This window comes from Macaca mulatta, chromosome 7 (genome assembly GCF_049350105.2).
Source record: "Macaca mulatta isolate MMU2019108-1 chromosome 7, T2T-MMU8v2.0, whole genome shotgun sequence".
NCBI lineage: Eukaryota > Metazoa > Chordata > Mammalia > Primates > Cercopithecidae > Macaca > Macaca mulatta.
Genome location: NC_133412.1, coordinates 50,662,770 through 50,684,990, shown reverse-complemented (window position 1 = coordinate 50,684,990; position 22,221 = coordinate 50,662,770). Strand labels below are relative to the sequence as shown.

The following is a 22,221-nucleotide window of genomic DNA, read 5'->3' as shown; positions in this document are numbered from 1 at the left end:
TGGCAATACTTCAAGGAAATTGGTGTTAATTCTTTCAGTTTGGTGGAATTTGGTGGTGAAATCATTACGTCCTGGGCTTTTCTTTGTTGAGAGACTTTTTATTACTGATTCAATGTTGTTACTCATTATTGGTCTGTTCAGATTTTCTATTTCTTCCTTATTCAGTCTTGGTACGTTGTACGTATCCAGGAATTTATCCATTTCCTCTAGGTTTTTCAGTTTGTTAACATACAGTTGTTCACAGTAGTCTTTGATGATCTTTTATATTTCTGTGGTATAGTTGTGATATCTCCTCTTTCATTTTTGATTTTGTTTATTTGGGTCTTCATTTTTTTCTTGGTGAGTTTAACTAGCAGTTTATCAATTTTATCTTTTTTAAAAAACAACTTTTTGTTTGTTTCTTGACCCTTGGTACTTTTTTAGTCTTTCTTTAGTTCTGCTCTGATCTTTGTCATTTGCTTCCTTCTACTAATTTTGGTCTTAATTTATTCTTGCTTTTCTAGTTCCTTGAGGTGCATCTTTTGGTTATTTGAAATCTTTCTCCTTTTTGGATATAAGTGTTTATTGCTATAAACTTCCCTCATAGCACTGCTTTCATTGTATCTCATTGGTTTTGGTGTGTTGTGTTTCAAAGTTCATTTGTTTCTAGACATTTTTAAATTTCCTTCTTAATTTCTTCATTGACCCCGTGGTCATTCAGGAGCATGTTGCTTAATTTCCATTTATTTGTACAGTTTCCCAAGTTCCTCTTGTTATTGATTTCTAGTTTTATTCCAGTGTGGACTGAGAGGATACTTGATATGATTTCAATTTTAAAAAATGCATTGGCACTTGTTTTGTGGCCTAATATATGGTCTATCCTGGAGAATGTTGCATGTGTTACTGATAAGAATGTGTATTCTGTAGCTCCTGAATGAAATGTTCTGCAAAGGTCTGTTAGGTCTATTTTGTTTAAAGTGCAGTTTAAATCCAATGTTGCTTTGTTGCTTTTCTTTCTAGATGCTCTATCTACTGCTAAGAGTGGGGTGTTGATGTCCCCAACTATGACTGTATTGGAATCTATCTTTCCCTGTAGGTCTAATAATATTTGTTTCATATAGCTGAGTGCTCTGCATTGGACACATATACATTTAGAATTGTTATAGCCTATGGCTGAATTGATCCCTTTATCATTAAATAATGACATTCTTTGTCTTTTTTTTTTAACAACTGTTTTTGACTTAAAGCCTGTTTTATCTGATGTAAGTATAGCTATTCCTTCTTGCTTTTGGCTTCTGTTTGCATAGAATTTTTTCCCCCATCCATTTACTTTCAATCTATATGTATCTTTACAGGCAAAGTGAGTTTCTTGTAGGCAGCATATAGTAGGATTATGTTTTTTAATCCATTCAGCTAGTCTAAACCTTTTAAGTGGAAAATTAGTCCCTTTACACTCAAGGTTATTATTGATATGTGAGGGCTTATTCTTGTCATTATGTTAATTGTTTCCTTTTTGTTTTACATATCTTTTTCTTTATTTTTCTTATTTTATTACTTATCATTGGTTTGGTGGTTTTCTACAGTGGTAACATTTGAGTCCTTTCTCCTTCTCACTTGTGTTTGCTCTACTTGTGAGTTTTATACTTGTGTGATTTTATGATGGTAGATATTGTGGTTTCACTTTCAGGTGTAGGATTCCCTTAAGCATTTCTTGTAGGACTGATTTATGTGGTGATGAATTTCCTCAGTTTTTGCTTGCTGGGTAAGTCTCAGTTTCTCCTTTATTTATGAAGGATAACTGTTGGGTGTAGTATCTTTGGCTGATAGTTTTTTCTCTTCTTTCAGTACTTTGAATATATCATCCCATTCTCTCATGGCCTGTAAGGTTTCTGCTGAGAAATCCACTGTTGGTTTGATGAGGGTTCTCTTATGTGTCACTAGATGCTTTTTTCTTGCTGCTTTTGGAATTTTCTTTGTCTTTGCCTTTTTTTTTTTTTTTTTTAAGATAAGGTCTCACTCTGGAGTGCAATGGCATGATCACCATTCACTGTAACCTTGACCTCCCTGGGCTCAAGTGATCCTCCCACCTCAGCTTCCTGAGTAGCTGGGACTACAGGCATGTGCCACCATGCCTGGTTAATTTTTCATATATTTTGTAGAGATGGGATTCCGTCATGTTGCCCATGCTGGTCTCAAACTCCTGAGCTCAAGCAATCTGCCCGCCTTGACTTCCCAAAGTGCTACAATTACAGGCATGAGCCACTGCACCTGTACTGTCTTTTACTTTTGACAGACTATAATGTGCCTAAAAGACCTTTTTGGGTTATATCTATTTGGGGATAGCTGAGCTTCCTGTGTCTGGATGTCTAAATCTCTTACTATATTTGGGATGTTTTTAGCTATTATTTTGTTAAATAGATTTTCTATGCTATTAAACTTCTCTTCACCTTTTGGAATGCCCAAAATTAGAATATTTTGTCATTTTATGATGTCCCATGTGTCATGTAGGTGTTCTTAATTTTTTTTTATTCTTTATTTTTTTCTTGTCTGGCTGACATATTTCAAAAGGCATGTCTTCAAGTTATGAAATTCTTTCTTGTGCTTGATTCTAGTCTATCGTTGAAGCTCTTGATTGTATTTTTTATTTCATTCATTGAATCTTCAATTTCCAGGATTTCTCTTGGGTCTTTTTTGTACCTCTCTTTTCAGTGAATTTCTCATTCATACCCTGAATTGTTTTTCTTATTTTTTATATTATGTATCTGTGCTTTCTTATATTTCACTGAGCTTCTTTAATATCATTACCTTGAATTATTTTCCAGGCATTTCATAAATTTCTTTTCACTGGAACCTATTGCTGGAGAATTACTATGCTCCTCTGAAAGTGTCATATTCATATTCTTGTTTCTTTGTGTCCTTTTATTGATACCCACACATGTGGTATAACAGTGACTTCTTCCAATTTTTTGGATTTTCTCTTTTTCTTTTCCTCCTTCTTCTTCTTTTTTTTTTTTTTTTTTTTTTTTTTTTTTTTTGAGATGGAGTCTCACTCTATCACCCAGGCTGGAGAGCAGTGGCACAATCTCAGCTCACTGCAGCCTCCACCTCCTGGGTTCAAGCGATTCTCCAGCCTTAGCCTCCCAAGTAGCTGGGACTACAAGCATGTGCCACCGCGTCTGGCTGATTTTCGTGTTTTTAGTAGAGACTGGATTTCACCATGTTAGCCAGACTGGTCTCAAACTCCTGACCTCAGGTGATCCACCCACCTCTGCCTCCCAAAGTGCTGATTTACAGGCATGAACCACCATACCCAGCCTTGGATTGGTTTTTTTTAGGGGAAGACTTTTTAACAGGAAAAAGTCCTCCCCTACAGTGTTAGTTGAGTAATGCACTTTGGCTTTGATTCTGGGTGTGTACAGTAGTGTAGTCTGTCTACGATGTCTTTGGTTGCAAACATTATCAGTGGTATCTGTGATTTTCTTAGTGGCTTAGGCTATGGCTGCTGGTGGTGGCTGTGGTGAAGTTTTACTGGGGACAGAACACCAGATAGGCCAGTCCTCAAGCTCTAATGGTGGCAGCAGTGGCCTGAGAAGGTCTGTCGTTGGGCCGCCAGGTGGCGTACATGAACACTGGTATTAGCAGGTCCAGGCAGGCTCACTTTTGGGCCTCCAGGAGGTTTGCTTGGGTGCTGGTAGTGTCAGTGGTGGACTGGGTAGGTGGGAGAGTCCTTAAGCCCCTGGGCCACATGCTTGGTGTGGGTAATGATAGTAGTGATGGTGGAACAGCATCTGGGCTCCCATATGTCATTCACTGGTGTGACATATGGCCCCTAGGTGGCATGTGTGGGTGGGTGTCAGCAGTAGTGGTGGAGCAGGCTGGGTGGGCCCATCCTCAAGGCCCCCAGAAGGAGTGTCCAGATGCCAGCAGTGGTGGACCAAATGGCATGCTTGGGTGCTGGTGGCAGGTTTTCTGGGCCTGTTGTTAGGCCTACTGGTGGTACGCATGTGCTCTGAGAGCAACTGACAGGGTGGGGCAATACTCTGGCTCTTGGGCAGCATGCTCAGGGACTGGGGGAGCAGTGCCAGGCAGGGCAGGCCTGTTCCCAGGTCCCCTCAATGGTGTACATGGGCAAAGGCTTTGGTGGGCAGGACAGGGTGATCCCCAGGCTCTGGGCAGTGTGCTCAGGTGGTAGTGGCAGCAGCAGCAGTGGGCAGGGAAAGCTTGTCCTCAGGGCACATGTAAGTCCTTGGGGCCCCTGCTGCTAGGGTGGGGAGACAGAGTTGCTGTCTGTGGTAGCTACCCCAGACAGGTGGCTCTCAGGCTCTGGGGAGTGTGTACATTCGGGTTCCTGCGTGTGGTGGCTGGCTGAGAGAGGCTATCCTCAGGGCACATGCAAGTGTGCTGTTGTTCAGCTGCTGGTGGGGTAAGGTTGCTGTCAGTGACAGTGGCCCCAGGCAGACAGGTTTCAAGCTCTGGGGCATGCACACTTCAGCTCCCTTTGTCTGGGGGACAGTCTCCTCAGTGCACTACTCTGCCCTTTCCCCAGCATACAGGACACAGAGTAGGCTGGAGTGCTGGGAACGCTGCTGTTCCATGGGGTCCACCTGCATCACGCCACTGCAGCCCTCTGGGTGGATGCAGGGGGATGTCAGTGGGGGTCCAGGGATATGGAGAGGCAGAGGCTGTTGGGCCCTGGGGAAGGGGATACAGTCTAGTAGGGGCTGAGCTCTCAAAATGGTACCATTCTGCATCTGCTTGGGTCTTGGGGGGTGATATGGTTTTGGTCTGTGTCCCCACCTAAAGCTCAACTTGAATTGTAATCTCCATGTGCCAAGGGAGAGACCTGTAATCCCTACCTGTCAAGGAAAAGAGTAATTGGATTATAGGGGTAGTTGCCCCCATGCTGTTCTTATGATAGTGAATTCTCAAAAGATCTGATAGTTTTATAAATGGTAGTTTTTCCCTGTACTCACACACATATACACTGTCTCCTGTCACCTTGTGAAGAAAAGTGCCTGCTTCTCCTTCTGCCGTGACTGTAAGTTTCCTGAGGCTTCCCCATCCATGTGGAACTATGAGTCAATTAAGCCTCTTTTCTTTATAAATTACCCAGTCCCGGGTAGTATTTTTATAGTAGTGTGAAAATGGATGAATACAGGTGTGTGGGACCCAATGCGTACTTCCTATCTGCAGCAATGTTGTCATGTGGACTCCAGGGAGCTCCTTATACCAGTCTCAGGGCCCACAGGTTGAAGGACTCTGCTATGGCTAGGACTGTAGGAGTCCACAGTAGGAACGTGGACTCTTCTTCCACACTGGAGAGTTTCTCCAGGTTCCTGGCTGATCCCAGTCAGGCCGTCTGCCTCACTTCCTTTTCGTTAGACACCTCAGCTGTTTCCTGTCACTTCCATGCTGAATTCTAGAGTTCTCTCTTAGATGTTCTGTTCAAAGTGTTATTATCTAGTCATTATTTTGTTGGTTCTTTGTGGAGAAGAAGGGATGTTCAGTGCCTCTAGTCAGGCATCTTGAAGCTCCTCCTCACCTAAAATTTTTTAAAAATTTGGATGCCTAGGACCTCCTCCCAGAGATTCTGGTTTCCTGAGTCTGGGATGTGGCCTAAGCCTCAGGATTTTTAAGACCGATATGCAGCCAAAAGCAAGAATCCCTGAATTAGAGAAATTGAGATAAATTCATTTTATATTACAGGGGATCAAAATTTGTCCTGTCATCATTTCATTTTGTATGGGTGCATCCAGATTCATCTGCTGATTTTGATTTACTTTCTGGTTGCTTTTGTCAGGGGCTTCCTTCCCATTTCTATTCACTCTCTCGCAATTCCCCCTAGATTCTGGGGTGAGTACATGGCCCATATGGATTCAGCAAGGCTCAATGAGCCAATGAGTTCTGAAAAGAAATTGTTGTTGACCCTTGTTAAAGATGGTAAGGCAGACTTTAGTCAGGACCATTATGATAGGTGTAAGGACCACTGCAATAGGATTTTGCAATGGAGAGAGATTGGGCTCAACTCTGAATACAAGGAAGAGTGGGAATGTATAGCCAAGGAGCAAGGTGGGGATCAGTGGATAGAAAATTACTTAGCAGAAACATCAGAGGTAAAGAGAATCCTGGCTAAACTGACCAAACAGAATTCATGCTGAAGGCAACCACGGTGATCCTACATCACTGGGTGGATGGTGGAGTATGAAGAACCTCTGTAGATATGATTAGATTAGGGAAACTGACCTAGCAGGATTCTTACCAAAATTGGACACTGCAGAGGTAAACACAGAAGCCCAAATGTCCCAGCTTAGTTGAGAAGAGAGTTCAGGGGAGCCTGCAGAGAGTTTGTTCAAGGAGAGAATCTTTGTTGGAGTTGCAACCCTTGGATTTTCTCTGAAGCTACGGGAAAAGAGAAGCCCTCTTTCTTCTGAATTGGAACTGGTAGCCTGTGGCACTGGAGTTTCGGGGACCACCATGGAGAGAGGGTGAGCTTGAAAATGAAGCCACCATAGGGAGAGCAGAAAGAAGAAAAGGCACAGCAATGAGGACATCACCTGAGCACCTGGGTCTTGGCATACATGAAACCAGGTACTCCTGGATTTTACTGTTATTGAGCCAAAAAATTGCAGGTTTTGTTTAATCTATTTGATTTTGAGTTTGTTGTTTGCATCTATAAGAGTCCTATCTATGATAAGAAAGTTTCTCAAAACCTTACAGATAAGCTCTTAGGTATGTAAAGGTTTCTTCTTTCCCTTGCGTTCTGCTTACATAGGTTGGCATGAGCAATTTAATGACCAGAGCAAGGCAATATTTTAGATTTAAATAGAGCTGGCTCTATGATACCAATCTCAGGGGTTTGCTGTGAGGATCACATGAGATAAATCTTGTAATGGATGGTCCAACAGGCTTTTGTACAAAAATGTCTTGCCGTTGTTATATTTTGTTGGTTGGTTAGTTTTAGAATAGCTGACGACAGCATCTCTGTCTGGGTTGGGGCAGGGACCACCTCATGCTATCCTTGTTATATAAATGGTCAGACCAACAGACTACCCACTTCTGGGGAAAAGGAAAGGTATAATAGAACTTTTATTTAAGATGGCAAACACAGATAATCACTTAGGTGTCCAGAACTTTAGACAGTGGGAGAATCAATTTGCAGAAAGCACCCAGAGTCCCTCCTGGGAAGAATGGACTGAGAGCCCAACTCCTTCTCTCCGAGACCTGGAGCTGGTACCTGTGAAGGCCCAGTGCCAGAGAAGGGTGAGAACAATATTGAGACAAAGGTATCTTGAGAGCAGAAACAAAACAACAGGCAGCTCAGTACAGAGTAGTAAAGGACAAATGGGAGAGGATAGTTCTAGGTTTAGGACACAAGGCATCCTGGAGCCTGTCATAACCACTTTTTGTAGTGAAGACCTCCACCTTGCACAAGCAACTACATGCGAAATAACTGGTCACTCTATCCCCTAGTAGCAACCAGATAACTGCAGTAACAGCAGCAGCAGCAGCAGTGGCAGTAGTAGTAGCAGGAGCAGCAATAGCTAATGGTTATTAAAGCGCTATGCTAAGCACATTTACATCTACATCTCCTTTAATAATCTCAGCAATCCTATGAGCTTGATATCATTATTATCATTAGTAACAGAAGGTGCTTACTCTTTTCTACAGCTGGGGGTAGAAAAGATTAAGCACCTTGCCCAAGGAACTCTGACTCCAGAGCTCACAAACTCTACCACTCCTTGGTCATCACCCTGCAGACAATCTGACAAGTGCTTCCTGCCCACTGCCTGTGCCCCTCCATGGCAGGAATCCTTATGGGAACAGATTCTTACCCAAACCAAAGCTAGGGAAAGAAACAAGCAGCACTAGGACTTTGGGGGCCTCGGGTTGGAGCCATAATACTAGAGAAGTGGAATCACCTATACCCCTGCTACAGTTTGAATGTGTCCCCCAAAAGTATTGCTGGAAACCTAATCCCCAGTGCAACAGTGTTGACAGGTAGGGCCTAATGGAAAGTATTTAGGTCATGAGGGCTCCACCTTCATGAATGGGTTAATGCCTTAATCCCTTTATTATAGATCTCTTGCTCTTCTGCTCTCTCACTTAAATGCGCTCTCTTGTCCTTCAACTTTCTGCCATGGAATGATGCAGCAAGAAAGCCCTTACCAGACGCAGCCCCTTGATCTTGGCCTCACCAGCCTCCAAAACTGTGAGACAAATAAACTTCTATTGTTTATAAATGTCCCAGTCTGTAATATGCTGTTACAGCAGTACAAAATGGCCTAAGACAGCTTCAAAGGGCCTGCCACTCAGGCAGTCATTCCGTGGAAGAAATCAGAGAGGATGAGTTACTCTGCTTGGGAAGAGCTCCACTGTACCAGGCAGCTTGTCCACACTGGGCAGCTTCTCAACACCAGGCAGTTAGAGCCCCTCCCATGCCAGGACAACACAGTAGATCATGGCAGAGACCAAGTCTTTTCTCCCTGTATCCCTTCTCTCTCTCTCTTACTTTCTGTAACAGAAATGTACCACCAGCTGTTAGCAGGGCACATTAGCCCAGCTAGAGACTACATCTCCCAGCCTTTCTCATAGGTAGATATGTTCATGTGACTATGTTTTTGTCCAGTGAGATGTGAGCAGAAGCTGTAGGATGTGTTCCACTTTGGGGTCTTAACTAAAAAGAATTGGGTCCCTTCTCCCAGCCCCTTTTCTTTTCCTTTCTGGTTAGGAAAGAGTAACAAATGGGTCCTATGCCTTGGACCCAGAGATGGAAGCCATGCATTGAGGATGTACCTTGCCAGCTACTGTTGACATCTGAACTTTTATGTTTAAGAAAAATAAGGGTCTAAAATTTTCATTTTATAATCACCATATATTTTGGTTTATTTGTCTATAGCCTAACTACTATAATGTTCAAGCTGACTGGAATGTCCAACTCCCTACACAAAACTAACCAAAAAGGCTTGAAGCACATGGCGATTCCTAGGCAAATAAAGCTTTTGATGGGAGAGAGGAGGCTTACAGGAGGAATACAGAATTTCCTGATAATAACAGTATATGTTTGGCCATTCATGGCAAGGCAAGTTGTTAGTTAGGATAGAGTAGATTATGCTGTATTGACAAGCAACAACAAAATTCTGTGGCTTAACATGTAAATACTTATTTCTTACTCATGCAAAACCCACCACGGATCCAGTTGACTCTTGAGGGCAACCAGCCGCCATATGTGGTAACCCAGTGACTTGAGCTCCTCAGTCTTTTGTCCATGCCACCTATACACAAGGCCTTCTCCAAGATTGTTGCAATAGGAAAGGAGAGCATTGGGAGGTCTTACGCTATCAATAAATGCTTCAGTCTAGTATGGACACATGCTACTTCCATTCACAACCCAACAACCAGAGCTGGTCATATGGCTCTGCCTGACTGCTGGAAGACAGAGAAAGAAACATTGTCCTTTTCATGCCAAAAGAAGAGCACAGCTGGGTATGGGCATGCACTGGAAGTCTCCCCAGTAAGGGCGCCTCCAATTACACGTAAGGTACTCAGTAAGGGCCTTAAGTGCTCAATAAATTGGGCAAAGTGGGGAGGTGGGGCAAAAAACCCAGAGAGAGGAAAGAGAGAAGAGAGGAAGAAGCATGAAGAAAATTTGCAAAAAGAAGTTAGATCCGGAACCCAAAGCAAGCAGGCCCCAGGGTCCAGCCAGTGGTTGCTGGAGCCAGCTCATGTACTAGCTCATAAGCATCAGTTGCTAAATTTTCAGGAACGGAGGCCAGTTATTAAGCAGAACGATGATTAAAAATTAAATTATATACACTTAAAATCTTATCGAAGACAGAGGTAATAAATACACAGATACATCACATCCTAATTCTCTGACTACATTTTACTATTAGCTGTGTTCTTGAGGTTATTTCCATTGATTACCGCATGGTGAACCCCACTTCCCAACTCCATGCCCAGCGACATGGCTTGGTAGCCTGTGGGAGTATTTACTCCTTGGGAATCAGGAAATGCTGCAAATCAGGGCTTTTATTCCCTAGAGAGCTGGTGAAACATTTATCAGCCAGGGAGTGGCCTTCCTTCCCCTGTGCATCTAAACTGAGAGTTGCAGTGAAGCTGATAAGTGTGTCTTGACTTCTCCAGAGCAGTGCTGGGGCAGGACATTTCCATTTGTCACCAGCAACTGGTTGGGAGCAGGTAGTTTAGGGAGTGCAGATGGGTGAGCATTTCCATTTGGAGTTCCTATGGGAATGGACTACAGGGTTAGCAACCCTAAGTCATAGCGTTTTGCAAACAGATATTCCCTTCCAAGTCTGCAAAGCATGGCCCTCGCTCAGAAGCCTACATCATTGTTATGTTCCAAGGAACCAGAGGCTGGTGCTGAATAGTAATCATCACCTGCCAGGAGCCTATTGACAGGAGGACTGCCTGCTGCCTGTAACTTCTGGTAACAGGGAGGCCCTTCTGGGAGCTATCCTTACACTGGCTCCTCAATGAGATGGTGATGTCTTTCTCTCTCTCAAAGTATTTTTACTGGGTCTCTAAGACAGTAGCCACCAGAACCAGTGCCAAGGCTGACAGTGTGAACTGCGAGAGGCCTGAGTTTATTTGGCCAACTCAGAATCTAAATGTATGAGCGTGGGACTTCTTTTTATAGCCACTGTAAAAATTCTCCTTACGCTCACTACTTCACTTTTCCCTTAAGCCCAATCCTCTCCCCACCCTGTCCATACCCAGCTCAGCCATTACTGGCCACTTACCCTCCAGTGTGCAGGACCTCTTTTAAAGCACTATTAGATGTCTGGATGGTTTATGGATCTCCGGGCTTCTGACTCCATGTACTGCATTACTTTAAAAGCTAGACCATAAGATGCAATTGCAAAGGGGAAAGTTGGAGGGGGCAGTGCGTGAGTTTACTATTTAATGAGTGAATGTATTACACCAAATGGATGGAAACGCTATGCTAGCACTTTTTACTTCTTTATAGGTTTCTGATTTTTTTTTTAATCAATTGGCATGTTTTTACTTATATTAACTCACATAGCCTCAGGACCTTCAGTGTTTTGGAGTCCCTCTCTTCAAGTGGTCAATTAAACATGCTGAAGCCTTCATCCCATGTACCACAGAAAAGCTACTGCCCTTCTCAGGATTTCCAAGGGACCCCCAGGGATTTCACAATCCCTTGGTTACATCACCTTGAATTTCTGCTCCCTTTGAGTTCTTGATCTTCTTTTGTCACTTGGCCTTAGAGTAATCATTTCACATTCTCCTTTGTTTCCTAAAGCTCCACTCAAATAAGGTTTACCATGCAGCAGACCTTTTTCTAAGAATTTGGGGATTCCTAAGGGGACTATAGGGCAATTCTGAGCAGGGAACAACCCACTGTAGAATTTCTGCCATCCTGGATATTATAGGCTTGAGCCACACACCATAGGAAAGCCTCAGTGGCCGTTGTTTCCCTTGGGCCCCAGCATCTGCCATTCTTTGGGCCTGTTCTCTCTCTTGACTGTTTCCCCATTCCAGGGCCCCTCTCTTTGCCTGGTTGCCAGCACAAAACTGGTGGCCTTTTCAGAGTAAGCTAGCTCTCTTTGGTTTCAACCCTCTTTCATTTAGACTATCTCATAACCAAAGAGCCTGTTATGAAATGTCCTAACCAACAGAGCCATCCACCCCATTCAGCCATCCTGGGCTACACCTCCAGCAACATGAAGAACAGACAGATGTGTGGAAGTTTTAAAAATGTACCTAAGACATACCTGAAAACATACTTGCTGAAAAAAAACCTGAAACCACACAGACAAACCACACTTTCCTCCAATGCTTCTCCATACTTTCTGCAACCCTAGTCCTCCCCGAGAGAGGACCCCTGTCATCAGTCCACACTGTGGCCTTCCAAGACTTTTTTTAGGCATTTACATACATTTGGAAATACATATCATTTTGATTTGCATGAGACAGTTATTTTATACCAATAAATCCCGGATGACGCTCTGCTTTTTCATTGATAACCTGCCCTTTAGATGCATTCATGCCACATTGTTTGGAAACAGCAACGCTCAGTTAGGACACTGCTGACATGACCACTGGTAGGCAATGGTTAAATGGTGTTCCTTAAATGCCTTGAACCATCGTGCAGATAGATGTCACTGCTTAGCCAGTGGCTAGGACTAAAATGAGGCAAGTAAGAGCAGGTGTCAGGACCCACTTCCCCCACCCTGGCTTTCTATGCTTGGCCCCATCATCCTTCCTCTTCCACAGGTTCCAGGACTCCTGCCTTGCCTCCTCCACTCCTCCCGCCACCCACTCTGGCCTAGCTCTGGAGTGAAGTACAGAATACTCTGCTTCTTCCTTCATTGATCCTCAAAACAAGCCCATGAGCTCTTTGGATTTAAGGATTTCATTGTTGCTTGCTCTGGAGACCCCGGTTCCCAGCATGGACAAACACTAACAGTCCCTGGTCTGCAGCTCCCAACTTCCTCTGAGATGGCAGCTCCTGAGAGGGGTACGTCCACCCTGGCCATGAAGTTTCTCTTTGTGACCAGGCTCTGTGGTCAGCAAAAATATTCAAGTGGACACTTTGTGTTCCTGTAGCCTACAGGACTAAGCCATCCTAGGTCCTTCAGCCGAGCCATGGAATGGCTACTTTGGGAATGTTTTCTCAGGGTCTGCTGAGCTCCAATACCGTGGGCCAGGTTTACTGCTGGTGTGAAAGCTGGCAGGACAGTGGGTAGGGAAGAGGAGCAGGAGCCCAGGGGGTGACTGGACTTGGCTGGGAGGCCTGGGTTTGTTCTAGATGCAGGGAGGCCTATCCAGCTGTCTCCATTGTGCTTAGAAAACACCCAGCAAGATTACTGCAGAGAGTGCAGCTCCAGGAGGGTGGAGACACCCAGAGCAGGCCAAATTTACAGGTGTACTCACACACGGTAGCCTAACCTATCGCTGAACCAGAGTAATTGTCAAGTAGAGCCAAGATATTTACTGCAAAGTGCTACAAATGGTCAAGTCTGAGGTAGGCTGACAGTGAGCAAGAGTGAGCCAGCTCCCCCAGCAGCCTCCTGCACAGCCTTGGCACCCCTCCCTTCTGGGCTTGGGTTTCTTCTGGGCCCTTGCTTCATCTGTCCCTGAGCTCATCACACTGCATTATACTGTCAATTGGCCAAGTCTTGCCATCTTCCCTCGCTGGACCATAGTAAGAGGGTAGGGAAGCATGGCTCAGAGCCATGGCTGTGCATGGTCAGCAGTGCTGCTCTTTCTGTGACGGCTGCAGGGGATGGGGCCCAGAGAAGCATACACAGCTGATGGAACCCCCTGGATGTCAGAGTTGAGGGCCCTGATGCCCAGCTCAGACCTCATTCTAGAGCATGGTGTTGGGTAACCTGCAACGTGTCAGTGGCATCAGACTATAGCTGAGGGACCTAGGGATAGCAGGGATGCAGGGTAAAAACCATGCTGCTTGGTCTTCCTCTTCTACTTGGCTTCCTGGCAGCAGACCCAGACTCCTGAACACTCCCTTGCTTTATGCCTGACCGATGACCTCTCAAGACTGGCTGTACGTTACCTTGAGGTTATATACGTGTCATCATGGAGGTCCCAGCCCAAACATCACTTTCTCAGACTTTTCCTAATCACTCTAAAAATCAGTTACCCATCTTCTATATATCCTACATTACATTAACTTTTTTTTCATGTTACTTATAACCATCTAAAGTGATTGATTGATGTAGTCAGTGTGTCTTCCTAACCAGGAGACAATCCCCATGAGGGCGGAGGGTTGTCTCATTCCCTTTTGCAACCCCAGTGCCTGATGTGTACTCTGTGGGTGAGAAGGTAGTGAGGAATGAATGTGGAGTAGAGGGGGCAAGCAATTAATGCCCATTCCATACCTGAATGTGGAAATCAACCTTCACCAGAGAGTTCTGGGAGAATCCTGACCAGGACCACCCACAAGGGTCTTTTTAAAGAGCAATCTCAACTGCCAGAGCTCCCAGTACACACACCCAAAGGGAGGGAGAGAGCTGGGAAGAGAAGGATAGGCCATTATGATGAGTCAGAATTTGCATTATTCTTCACATACCCATAAAAATTTTATCAAATTTTGAAATCTGGTCTTTGTAATAATCCCATTCTCCACCTGACTGGCAGTGGCATTGGTGATATCAGTATCAGCCCCGACTGGAAGCAGAAGAACCCCAGATGGGTTTGGCCTGATAGGTGAGTTCCCAAATTCAATGGAAGGAAGAGGTTGAGGGTGGAGGGGAACTTTGAGATTTTCCCTCAGACTCTTAGATATTCTTGAAAAATAGAAACAGTCACCAAAATAACTAAAGAAATCCACTAAGCCTTTTTCCTTTCTCAAATTCCCAAGAGAACATAACCTTTTTCACATCTCTCCCTGCCATGGTATAAGGTGCCCAGCAGGGCAGTCTGGAAGACACAGGAAGTGCCCCAGGAATGCAGATACCCTCTGCTAATGGAGGGGAATTTCAGCTCTTCTCCTCCTTGGATTTTACCAGGCCTTCCTTTCCAGGAGAAATCCCCTTCCAGGGGCTGTCTTGGGGGTCTGCTCTGTAAAAAGGAAGGTTCTGTTTCTGTTTCTAATTGAAGGCTGGCATTCAAGCCAAGGAAGGAGATATTAATCACCACAAATGGATGGAGATTGCCCCTCAGAGCTTTGTAAATTCCACACCACCTCTTGTTTCGTGGCTGTGGGCCTCGGTTTACGGTATGCCCTGCCAGAAATGAAAACTTTTCATCAGTGCAGAAGCAGGGCCTCACTGCTGCTGTGTTTGGGCTACAGAACTGAGGTGGAACGTGTTATTTTAGGGTGTTGCCAAGAGTCAGAGCTGTGATTCGAACAGCAAACTCAATTACCCTCACCTTTTCAGTTTTTAAAAATAAGAAATAACATTTTAGGTCATAATTTATCTTGTTGATATCGTATTTATTTATTTAGGTCAAGAGAGGTAATTTAAGTTAAATTCATTCAGTGGACTTTCAGTTATGGGAAGAGGGAAAATAAACTTTCTGTTACCAGAGGGATTTTGCGTGCAAACACACACGAACTTGCGCATGTTTGCACAAACAGATGTAAACACACACAGAACTATAGCACGCAAGTCAAACAGAAACATGTCATTTAGGATAGAAATGTACCCTGTAAGCTGCAAGAGAATGTTATTTAAAAATAAGAGAGATAGAATCAATTTAAATGTAAGTTTTCAAACATTTTCCCACAGGATAAAATCAAAATATGACAGAGTGGTACTCTATATGGCTAGAACATCTGGAAACTCAGCCTTTTAAACAACACATTGTTTATGAGGCTCCACTGTGTGCACTATTAGGCACTATTTCTACTGAGAGGTGAAAAGCTTGGATCCATGCTAGCCCACATGAAATCCTAGGGACATGACAAGGAACTACATTGTATATTACATAAGAGGTTGGCAATAGAAGAAAAATGAAATAAGGAGACATTTACAGGGAGAATGAGCAGAAGCTTCTGGGACAAATGGAGAAAGAAAAATGGGAGCCAATAAGGAATCATCAGCTGATGAGAAGGAGTAAAATATTAAAAACGTTTGTTGGATGAATGAACAAAGCACCTGATCATAAGGTGGTAGAATGGGAAACCCCTCTAGTGACTTGGCCTGCTGGGACATGCCACTTTCTGAGACAAATCACATGACGTCTCAGAAAGATCCCATGCAGACCCATGACTCCGGGGCATTTCTATAACTACTCATAAATGTGTTCTTCTAGCTATTAAAAGAAACAGAGAAAATTTGGGAGGAAAAAAGAAATATAGATACCTGAGCTTAGAAATCTTTTGGATAAAGGAATCATAAATGTAAATTAAAAGTCACAGCTGAGCCAACTGTATGCCACATCCTCTTTACATAAGAAAAACCATATTTCAGAAAGCAAAGCTGTGGCCAGCCAGTTCTGGCAAGGTCTGAGTTGTAGGAATTCATTTCCTGCATCCATTGCATGCTTTCGGCTTGAGTTACGTGGGCAGCCTCATCTGATCTGACAGCCCAGACTTCTACCATCTGAAGGCAACAACTTGGCATGTGGAAGTTTTGTGACTTATTATTATCCAGTCTTTTCTCTTCTGTATTTTCTGCTCATGATGAGCTGGCAAACTAGGGATGCAGTATTAACTTCCTGTGACTGCTTATAACTAATGATCACAAACTTGTTGGCTTAAAAAAAATGTATTTTCTCATAGTTCTGCAGTCCCGAAATCTGAAATCAAGGTGTCATCAGGGCCATGCTCCCTCTAGAGGCTCCAGGAAGAGTCCATTCCTGGCCTCTTGTAACTTCTGGTGGCTTCCCAGCAGTCTTTGGTGTTCCTTGGCTTGTAGCCCCATCACTCCAATCTCTGTCTTCTCATCACCTGCTCCTCTTCTGTCACTCTCCTCTATACATATTATAAGGATACTTGTCATTGGACTTAGTTCTCACCTGGATAATGCAGAACGTTCTCATCTCAAGATGTTAAACTTAATCATATCTGCAAAGACCCTTTTGCTAAAGAAGGTAACATTCACAGGTTCCAGGGATCAGGACGTGGACATATCTGGGGACCCCCATTCAACCTACTACAGATGCCATCACAGAATTGTCCATGGTGCTGGTATACCTTTCAAAGAGGCTGACCTTGAGGAGATGCTGTGAAAACTTAGAGGGAAGGTAATGCAGCATAGCTCCTCTTCAGATGGCAAGAAAGACAATGGTTCCAAATTTGAGCAGCAGGACAGGGGCCACATTTCAAAGCGCATTTGAGCTTCTCTCTCACACTTCCTCCATGGCTTTCTTAACCTTTCAAGTGTCTGTCTGCTAAATAAAATCAGAACTATCTCAGCTAAATTGAAACCCACAGATTTCAAAATGATTATGAAATCATTTTGCCTACCCAAACTTTCCTCCCTCTCTTCTTCCCTCCCTCCCCATTCCCATTCCATAGAAGGAAAGATTTAGCAGCTTGTGGGCCTTTGAAATGTCAGAGGCTTCGTTATTTTCCAGAATAGGTGTATAGTTCGTGGTGAGTGAAGACGCTTCATGCTGCATTAGGCTTAGTTCACTAAAGAGAAGCTGATAGGAGAAGAATTAATTACAGTTTAACAGTAATAATAAAAAGCAAAACAAGAGATGGAGATAAAATAGCCAAGGGAACAAATGGTATTCCGAGAAGAATGGTGTCTATTCACCGTGGAAAATTTATATGTAGAATAAATGCTGGGAATTGGGACACAGAAGAGGCAATCAAAGGCCCAAGGAGGCTCCAGCAAGCAGGGGCTGCTTTTCACTGAATTGTCTTATTAGCTGGCTGGAGGTATAAATAAATTCCTCTAGTGTCTTTGTTGTCTGACAAGATGGAAAGCAGAATGAGTCCTGACGGGGCAGGGGGTGGGGGATTTGAGGAGAGGGAGGATGACCCTGACAGCCCTTGGAACCAGGGCTGGGAGGGAGTCTGCCAGTGGGAAAAGAATAGCCAGCGAGGAAGGTGTCGGCTTCCTTTCATGGCAGAGGCAACTGGGTGTGGGCTGCACTGAGGGCCAGGGAGGGGCTGGGATTCCCAGGGCTGAGAGGCTTTGTCCTGAGGCCAAAAGCATGGCTTTATCATGGCAAATCCTACTCTATGTCACCACAGCATGTACTGGGAGCAACAGTCGGGAGCCACAAAGCCTACCTCAGGGTGCACTCAGCCACCAGCTTTCAATCACAGCACCCTTGATAGACTGCCATGTGTGACTGTTTGCAAGGCATTTTACACAAGACTTGTTACAATGAATGGAAGTACCAACATTTGTGAATAATTAATATTTTTAGAACAAGGAGATTCTGGGAAGATGGCAGTTGTGACAATATAGCTGCATTTTTAAAAATCAGCTTCATTGAGGTATATAATTCACATACTATACAATGGAATGGTATTTAGTATATCCACAGAGTCGTGCAAGCATCATCACAATCAATTTAGGTCATTTTCATCACCCCTATAAAGAAATCCCATTCCAACAGCAGTGACTCCCCATCCCGCCCCCGACAGCCACACCTTCAGCCCTAGGTAATCACTAATCGACTTTCTGTCTCTATAGATTTGTCTCTTCTGGACTTTTCATATAAGTGGGTCATATAATAGTTGTTCTTTTGTGTTTAGCTTATTACACTTCGCATAATGTTTTCAAGGTTCATCCATATTATAGCATGGGTCAGAATTTCATTCCTTTTTAAGGCTGCATAATATCCCATTGTATGTATATGGTACATCATCCATTTGTGGACATTTGGGTTGTTGCCACTTTTTGGCTATTATGAATAATGCCTCTATAAACATTTGTGTGCAAGCTTTCATGTGGGCCATTCTTATGATACTGATTATAAAGTCTGAGAACCACTGATCTACAACATAAAAAGATGACAAGGTATGGTAACAACTCCAAAATATTAGTAGGTGGGTATAAGCTACTGACAACTGCAAGAATCATGTGATTTTGGAAACTGTGTGGGAAGAAAGGAGAGAAAAGGACTCTAGTATTCCTGAAAGCCAACCCACAAATTGCCTTGGAAATTTTGGTGGCTTAATCTGAGAACATCAACCAAAAGTTGGAGGAAGTTTCATAGGATCCCGTTTGCATGTGAGTGCCAAGGGATCTCTGGAAGGTGGAAAATGTTGGAATACTCTAGACTCTCTGAGTTTTTTAAACTAACACATCAAATTTTGTTACAGGATAAACTGCACTGAAAAGTACTCGCTGGGAACAGAATTTAAATGAAGCATCATGGGGATGGGGGGAGCAGAAAGAAGGAGGGAATAAAAGTGAGAGACAAGAGCAATGGTGACTCAGCTTAGAAAATATTTGGCCATATTTTTTTAAAAATCACTTTGTGGGCTGGGTGCGGTGCCTCACAGCTGTAATCCCAGCACTTTGGGAGGATGAGGCAGGTGGATCACCTGAGGTCAGGAGTTCAAGGCCAGCCTGACCAATATAGTGAAACCCCATCTCCACTAAAAATACAAAAATTAGCTGGGCGTGGTGGTGTGCTCCTGTAGTCCCAGCTACTCAGGAGGCTGAGACAGGAGAATTGCTTGAACCTGGGAGGCGAATGTTACAATGACCCGAGATGGCGCCACTGCACTCCAGCCTGGGTGACAGAGTAAGACTCCATTTCAAAAAAACAAAACAAAACAAAACAAAACCAAAAAAAACCCCTACTTTGTGAAAGTGAGCTTCCAGGATAGTAAATCTAGGAAGATTATACCAGCCTACCTTTTTCTCCTGAAAGTACAAAAAAATTCTCTCATTAAAAATGAGGAAATCGAGACACATTTTAAAGAGAAATCTAGAAACAAATGAAAGTGAAAACACAACATACCAAAACCTGTGGGATACAGCAAAAACAGTGCTAGGAGGAAGGTTTACAGCATTAAACGCCTACATCAAAGAACTAAAAGGTCACAAATTAATAACCTAATATTATATCTTAAGGAACTTAGAAAAAGAAGAACAAAGACAGGTAGCAGAAGAAAAGGAAACAACAAAGATTAGAGCAGAACTAAATAAAATAGAAAAAAAATACAAAGGATAAACAAAATTAAAAATTGGTTCTTTGAAAAGATGAACAAAATTATAAACCACTAGCTAGACTAACCAAGAACAGAAGAAAGAAGATCCAAGTAAACACTATCAGAAATTAAAAAGGAGACATTACAACTGATACCACAGAATAAAAAAAAAAATCATCTGAGACAGGTATAAACAACTATACACTAACAAAGAAGAAAATCTAGAGGATATGGGTAAATTCCCGGAAACATACAACCTCCTGAGATTGAACCAGGAAGAATTGAACAGACCAATAATGAGTGCTGAGATTGGATTTGTAATAAAAAAAAAAAAAAAAAAACTTCCCCTCCCCAGAAAGCCCATGATTAGATGGATTCACAGCTGATTCCTACCAAACATGCAAAGAAGAACTAACACAAATCCTTCTGAAACTATTCCATAAAATCGAGGAGGAGGGAATTCTCCGTAATTCATTCTACAAGGCCAGTATCACCCGATACCAAAATCAGAAAAGGACACAACAAAAAAAGAAAATTACAGACTGATATCCCTGATGAACACAGACACAAAAATCCTCAACAAAATACTAGCAAATTGAATCCAATAGCACATCAAAAAGATAATACACCATGATCAGGTGAGATTCATCCCAGGGATGCAAGGATGTTTCAACATATGTGAATCAATAAATGTGATACATCACATAAACAGAATTAAGGACAAAACCATGTGATCATCTCAATAGACACAGAAAAAGCTTTGATAAACTTCAGCATCCCTCAACAAACTAGGCATAGAAAGAATATGTTATATTCCTTAGAAGGAATAATATGCTTAGGAATAAGTATGTTTAAACATAAGGTCACCCATGACAAACCCACAGCCAACACACTTAACAGGGAAAAGTTAAAAGCATTCCCTCTGAGACCTGGAAATAGACAAGGATGCCCACTTCACTGCTCTTATTCAACATAATACTAGAAGTCCTGACCAGCACAATCAAGCAAGGGAAAGAAATAAAAGGCATCCAAATTTGAAAAGAAGACGTCAGATTATTCCTATTTGCTATCATATGATCTTATATCTGGAACACCCTAAAGACTCCACCAAAAAATTATTACATTTTATTAATTAATTCAGGAGTTTCAGAATGCAAAATTAACATATAGAAATCAATAGCATTTGTATACACCAATAACTGTCTAGCTGAGGACTGAAAAAAGAAGGCAATCCCATTTATAATAGCTGCAAAAAAAATAAATAGGAATATATTTAACAACAAAAAAGTGAAAGATCTCTATAAAGAGAACTGTAAAACACTTATGAAAGAAATCATAGATGACATAAACAAGTGGAAATACATCCCACGGTAGTGAATTGGAGGAACTGATATTGTTAAAATAATCATACTACTTAAAGCAATCTACAGATTCAACATAATCCTTATCAAATTACCAATGTCAATTTTTACAGAATTAGAAAAGACAATCCTAGAATTCATATGGAACCAAAAAAGAGCTTGAATGGCTGAAGCAATTCTAAGAAAAAAGAACAAAGCTGGAAGCATCACATTACCTGACTTCAAATTTTACAAGTCTATCGTGACTAAAACAGCATGGTACTGGTATAAAAATAGAGACATGGATCAATGGAGCAGAATATAACCTAGAAATAAAGCCACATCCCTACAACCAACTGATCCTCAACAAGTCAATGTATACTGGGGAAAGGACACCCTGTTCAATAAATGGTGCTGGGAAAACTAGATATCCCATATGCAGAAGAGTGAAACTAGACCTATGCCTCTCATCATATACAATAATTAACTCAAGATGTACTAAAGGCCTAAATGTAAGACCAGAAACTATAGAAATCCTAGAAGAAAACCCAGAAAAAACTCTTGTGGACATTGGCTTAGGCAAAGAATTTATGACCAGCCCTCAAAAGCAAATGCAACAATAACAGAAATAGATAAATGGGACTTAATTAAACTAAAAAGCTTTTGCACCTTTTTTTGTCAGTAAACAAGACAACCTACAGAATGGGAAAAAGTATTTGCAAACTATGTATGCAACAAAGGGCTAATCCAGAATCTACAACAAACTCAAACCATTCAACAAGAAAAAACAACCCCATTAAAAAGTGGGCAAAGGACATGCACATTTTTCAAAAGAAGACATCCAAGCAGCCAGGAAACATATGAAAAAATGCTGAACATCACTAATCATCATAGAGGTGAAAATCAAAACCACAATGAGATACTATCTTATACCAGTCAGAATGGCTATTATTAAAAAGTTAAAATACAACAGATATTGGTGAGGATGCAGAGAAAGGGAACACTTATACACTGTTGGTGGGAATGTAAATTAGTAAAAACCTTTATGGAAAACAGTATGCGGATTTCTGAAAGAACTAAAATAAAACTACCATTTGCTCTGGCAATCCTACTACTGGGTGTCTACCCAAAGGAAAATAAGTCATTATACGAAAAAAGATACCTGCACTCATATGTTTATTGCAGCACTATTCACAATAGCAAAGAAAATTAACCTAAGTGTCCATCAACAGAAGACTGGATAAAGAAAATGTGGTGTGTGTATATATATATATATATAATTTTTTCCATGGAATACTACACAGCCATAAAAAAGAATAAAATTATGTC

At 42.4% G+C, this 22,221-nt stretch overlaps 1 pseudogene; it reads left to right on the top strand.

Moving 5' to 3' along the window:
• The first annotated feature begins 3,474 nt into the window (after positions 1–3,474).
• LOC144329769 (nucleophosmin-like) overlaps positions 3,475–22,221 on the top strand; it is a 46,682-nt pseudogene continuing 27,935 nt past the window's right edge.